The sequence below is a fragment of the Microcebus murinus genome, chromosome X (genome assembly GCF_040939455.1).
Source record: "Microcebus murinus isolate Inina chromosome X, M.murinus_Inina_mat1.0, whole genome shotgun sequence".
In the NCBI taxonomy this organism is placed as follows: Eukaryota; Metazoa; Chordata; class Mammalia; order Primates; family Cheirogaleidae; genus Microcebus; species Microcebus murinus.
In genome coordinates this window covers 30,219,302-30,225,405 of record NC_134136.1, presented here as the reverse complement: position 1 = coordinate 30,225,405, position 6,104 = coordinate 30,219,302, and the positions used below count along the sequence as shown (strand labels likewise).

Genomic DNA, 6,104 nt, shown 5'->3' with positions numbered 1-6,104 from the left:
TCTCATTTCAAGTCTGAACATCGCAGGTGAACAAGATATCCTTACATCATGGGAAAGAAAGAAACATGCACCAAAAAGTAGGTTTGGGATACAGAGACAAGCATGACCATCTAAGATTCAAAAGTGCAGGGAATGGAGGGGCAGGAGCTGAAAGGGGCACATCTGGGCCTTAGACCCTTCAGAGTCTCATGTCCAGAGGCGGCAGCCGCTGCTTTCCATGCGATCATGCTGAGCTAGCTCCTGGGCCTGGAATCCGGCCACAGCCTCCTCAGCTGCGTCGTCCCCTGCTTCCTAACCATGGACCCCCGCAAAGTGAGTGAGCTTCGGGCCTTCATGAAAATATGTAAGCAGGACCCAAGCATTCTGCACACTGAGGAAATGTACTTCTTGAGGGAGTAGGTGGAGAGCATGGGGGGTAAATTACCACTTGCTACTCAGAAAGCTAAATCAAAAGAAAATATTAAGGAAGAAAAAACAGATAGTATGAAGGTGGAGGAAAACATACAGGCAGAGGAACCATCAAGTGAGGAAAGTGATGTAGAAATTGATCATGAAGGTGTGATTGAACCAGACATTGATGCCCCTCAAGAAATGGGAGATGAAAATGTAAAGATAACTGAGGAGATGATGGATCAGGCAAATGATATGAAAGTTGCTGCCACTGAAGCCCTAAATGATAGTGAACTACAGAAAGCCATTGATTGTTCATAGATGCCACCAAGCTGAATCCTTGGTTGGCCATTTTGTATGCCGAGAGAGCCAGTGTCTTCATCAAATGACAGAAGCCAAATGCTGCCATCTGAGACTGTGACAGAGCCATTGCAATAAATCCTGATTCAGCTCAGCCTTACGAGTGGAGAGGGAAAACACACAGACTTCTGGGCTATTGGGAAGAAGCAGCCCACGACCTTGCCTTTGCATGTAAACTGGATTATGATGAAGATGCTAGTGCAATGCTGAAAGAAGGTTAACCTAGAGCCCAGAAAATTGCACAACATTGAAGAAAGTATGAGCGAAAACACAAAGAATGAGAGATCAAAGAAAGAACAGAAAGGGTTAGGAAGGCTTGACAAGAGGGCAAGAGAGCCCAGAGGGAGGAATAAGCCAGAGGACAATCAGGAGCTTGGTATGGCTCTTTTCCAGGTGGCTTTCCTGGTAGTGTTCCTGGAGGAATGAGCTGGAATGGGAGGAGGCATGCCTGAAATGGCAGGCATGTCTGGACCCAATGAAATTCTTAGTGATACAGGATGTAACCCAGATCCCAGTAAATATGTGAAAATACCAGAGCAACCCAAAGGTTATGAATCTCATCAGTAAATTGTCAACCTAATTTGGAGGTCAAACGTGATGCCCTTCTGACAAATAAAGCCCATGCCGAAGGCAAAGCAACCTGTATTACCTAATGGATGTGGCAATAATACAAATCAGTGTACCTCTGACCTTCTCATCAAGATAGCTGGGGTGCTTTGAAGATAATCCCTACCACTCTACCCCGCATGCAGCTGAAGCATTTTGCAGTGGTTTGCCATTAGGATATTCATTCAGATAATGTTTTCCAACAAGAAATTACAATCTTTAGACATGTTTTAAACTTTACAAATATTTAAAACTAATTTAAAAGGTGTGTTAATTCCTAAAATAAAAGAAAAAAAAACTTTGATCACATCCTAATGTTAGCTACATCCATACAATGGAATATAGTACAGTCATTAAATATGATTATGTAGACCTATATTTATCAATAGTAAAATGTGATCAGGACCAATTTTTAGGCCATATTTCAGTGTAATGGTTTATATCATGGGCTTTGCAATCAGACTATCTAGATTTGATGGCTGTCCCCAAACCTAGCTCTTTGACCTTAAACAAATGACATAATGTTGCTGTATTTCCATTTCATCAACTGTGAAAAGGGGGTGATAATAATACTACCTACCTCGTGAGGGTGCTTTGAGGACTAAATAAAACACTAGAATACTTAGAAAAAGTAAAGCTTGGTTCATGGTAAATTTACCATCAACAACCTGAAATGCACTTGTTAAAATGGGCTGTCAACATTGTTACAGCCTTACTGGGTTCATTGCCCACTGCTCAAAAGGAAGCCAACACACTGAGACAGTAGGGGTTACAGCAGAGAGTTTAATATTGCAGATGCCATGAAAGGGGATGAGAGGAAGTTCTCAAATCCGTATCCTGGAAAATTTGGAACAAAAAGTTTTTAAAGATAGTTTGGTTAAAGACAGTTTGGTGGGCAAAGACCTAGGCAATTGGGTCTACTCATTGGCTGGATCCAGGGCAGACTCACAGGGTGGTAGAAATTGCCTTCTTTGCTGAGTTGATTCTTGGGTGGGGGTCACAAGAGCAGTTGAGTCATTTCCTCAGTATGGGCCACTAGTCTGGACGGGTCAACCATTCTACTGGAATACAGGGCCTGGAAGACATCTCAAAAACTAGCCTTAGGATTCATGAGGGTGATGTTATCTATGGGAGTAATGAAGAAAACTAAAAATCTTTTTTTATTTTTATTTTTGAGACAGAGTCTCACTCTGTAGCTCAGTGGAGTCAGCATAGCTCACAGCAACCTCAAACTCCTGGGCTTAAGCGATTCTCCTGCCTCAGCCTCCCGCGTAGCTGGGACTACAAGCATGCGCCACCATGCCGGCTCATTTTTCTATTTTTAGTAGAGATGGGGTCTCACTCTTGCTCAGTCTGGCCTCGAACTCCTGAGCTCAAGCAATCCTCCTGCCTTGGCCTCCCAGAGTGTTAGGATTATAGGCGTGAACCACCAGGCCCCCAGCCTGAAAGCTAAGCATTTTATGACCATGAGTTATATGACTCTTGAGTAGTAAGCAATTATAGGAAAGCAAGCTAGGGAACAATGGCTGGTTGTATATATATTTCCCCTACCATAGTTCCCACCTTGTGGCCCTTTATCAATTTTATAAAGGATGGTTTCGACATTACTCAGGAGCCCTATAAACCCACAACCACTCTCACCCTTACAACTCATTGAACCTTCTCCATTCTCTTCAAACTTCCAACCCCTTCTCCTCCTTATTCTGTATATGTACAGATGACCACACTGCCATTTACAGAGAAAAATAATAAGTGAGGGAAGGGCCTACAGAAGGAAACTCCCTCTCTTCTTCCTAACATTAAACATAAACTTACTGTACCATCACATATCCTATCAGCAGTCCCTCAATTAAGACAGAGATGTTCTTGCCTCCTACTTGTGAAAATAAATATAATTTAAAATGTGTTGGAACCCCCCAAAACTTTAAGCCTTGGGGGAGATGTGACTGTGATCTGAGTTGCATACAGTTACAACTTCTGTTTCTCAGATTATAGATTAACTCACTTTCTTATTTTTCTTGTTCTGTGCAGTGACTAAAGAGAATTAAACAACAATGTCAGGGACAAAAGCTTCCTGCCTTCTTAATTAATGATCCTTGTTCAAGATTAACTTCCCCTTTGTTATCCTGCTTTGCTTGGACCAGATAACAGAAAACTCATGACTATTACTCCCTCTGTAAAAAACATTAAATGTATCCTTCCCAGAAAAGAAACACTACCTATAAGCAATCAAATTGCTGTAACTATGTGCCAACCGTGTGTGAATAATGTCATATAATCCTGCTAACCCTGCAGTCTCTGCCTATATAAATGAAACCTTAACTTCTCTACTTCAGAATGCCAACTCCATTCCTTTGGAGTTGGTGTTTCCAAGTGGCTCACCCTCAAATTGTGCACTTGAATAAACTCTCTTTAAATTAGATTCTGACCTTAAGGTTGACACACTGGGCACTAATTCCTCCACCTACCGTTTTGGGTCCCATACCCTTCTCTTTCTCAGCAAATATATACTATGATTTACCCCTTCTCTCTGCTGGATTTTTTTTTTTTTTGAGACAGAGTCTCGTTTTGTTGTCCAGGCTAGAGTGAGTGCCGTGGCGTCAGCCTAGCTCACAGCAACCTCAATCTCCTGGGCTCAAGAAATCCTACTGCCTCAGCCTCCCGAGTAGCTGGGACTACAGGCATGCGCCACCATGCCCGGCTAATTTTTTCTATATATATTAGTTGGCCAATAAATTTCTTCCTATTTTTAGTAGAGATGGGGTCTCGCTCTTGCTCAGGCTGGTTTCGAACTCCTGACCTCGAGCAATCCGCCCGCCTCGGCCTCCCAGAGTGCTAGGATTACAGGCATGAGCCACCACGCCCCGGCCTCTCTGCTGCATTTTTCACCACTCACTCTCTACAGACCCTTAAGGTAAACTTTACCTAGCTACAAAATTTCTTCCTGTTAAAAGAGTCCTCTCTTGATCCCTACTCTCACTCCTGCTACTGCCCTAACTTTTCCACGTCCTTTGCAGCCAAACTGCTTCAATAGTTGCCTATACTCTTTTTTTCCATTTCCTTGCCTTCCCCTCTCTGCTAAATGCACTCCATTCAATCCAGATTTCTGCCCTGTTACTCCATGAAAATAGATCTGTCCAAAGTCACCAGTGACCTCCATATTCCAAAATGCAACACATATTTACCAGTCCACATCTTATTTGATCTCTCAGCACCAACAGATGCTACTTCCTTCTTCTACTTCCTACTTCTTGAAATAGTATCTTCCTTTGGTTTCAATGACACAAGTCCCTACTAATTTTTGTTTCTTCAGACTCCCGCCTCGGCCTCCCAGAATGCTAGGGAGTGAGCCACCGTGCCCGGCCCTTGGCTGCTCTTTCCTCTTCTATTCTGCATGAAATACTGCAGTTTCTCAAACCTCCTTCCTGCGCTTTCCTACATCTCACTCTCATACTCTCTGACCTACACAACCTTATCCCCACACACGGCTTCAATTACCTCCTTTTTGCATAGAGCCCACAATTTATATCTCCAGTCTAGAGGCCCCTTCTGAGCTCTAGATCCACCCATCCAACAGTCTATATAGCTTGTCTTGGGTGTTCTCAAAGGTACCTCAAACATAACATATCTAAAACCAAACTTGGGCCGGGCGCGGTGGCTCACGCCTGTAATCCTAGCACTTTGGGAGGCCGAGGCGGGCGGATTGCTCAAGGTCAGGAGTTCGAAACCAGCCTGAGCGAGACCCCGTCTCTACCAAAAATAGAAATAAATTAATTGACCAACTAAAAAATATATATACAAAAAATTAGCCGGGCATGGTGGCGCATGCCTGTAGTCCCAGCTACTTGGGAGGCTGAGGCAGTAGGATCGCTGAGCCCCGGAGATTGATGTGAGCCAGGCTGACGCCACGGCACTCACTCTAGCCTGGGCAACAAAGTGAGACTCTGTCTCAAAAAAAAAAAAAGAAAAAAAAAATAAAACCAAACTTGGCCGGGCGCAGTGGCTCATGCCTGTAATCCTAGCACTCTGGGAGGCCGAAGCTGGTGGATTGCTCAAGGTCAGGAGTTCGAGAACAGCCTGAGCAAGAGCGAGACCTGGTCTCTACTAAAAATAGAAAGAAATTAATTGGCCAACTAAAAATATATAGAAAAAATTAGCCGGGCATGGTGGCGCATGCCTGTAGTCCCAGCTACTCGGGAGGCTGAGGCAGGAGGATCGCTTGAGCCCAGGAGTTTTATGTTGCTGTGAGCTAGGCTGACGCCACGGCACTCTAGTCTGGGCAACAGAGTGAGACTCTGTCTCAAAAAAATAAAAATAAAAACAAATAAAACCAAACTCAAATCTTCATCCCTGAACTTGGTATTCAGTGTCTCTGACCAGTATCCCAAACATCCAGTTGTATAAGCCAGAAACTAAGAAGTCATTCTTTCGCTCTCACTCTCCCTGTAGTATATAGGGGGAAAAACCCAAAGTGCTGGTCTTCCTATTCTCTGCTCTCTACCCTGTACTCAACACAGAACGCTTCTGTGACCCCAGATGTATGGGGGTAATTTCCCCCACACACCAAGCACTCAGTTCTGCAGTGGACACCAGCTGAGTTCCTCTAACTCAATTCAATTCTGACACTGTCTACCTGGAGATAGTGCCAGATCCTACAGGTTGAGGGCTCAGTCTCACAAGAATACTCCCCACTTCAGATGCCAAGTTGTGAGCTGTGCTTCTGACCGATCAACTATAAATCAGCCTTC

The 6,104-nt window shown here is 43.9% G+C and overlaps 1 pseudogene; it reads left to right on the top strand.

Moving 5' to 3' along the window:
• Window positions 1–297: 297 nt before the first annotated feature.
• Window positions 298–1,031, top strand: LOC142865864 (putative protein FAM10A5; annotated as a pseudogene).
• The last annotated feature ends 5,073 nt before the right edge of the window (window positions 1,032–6,104 follow it).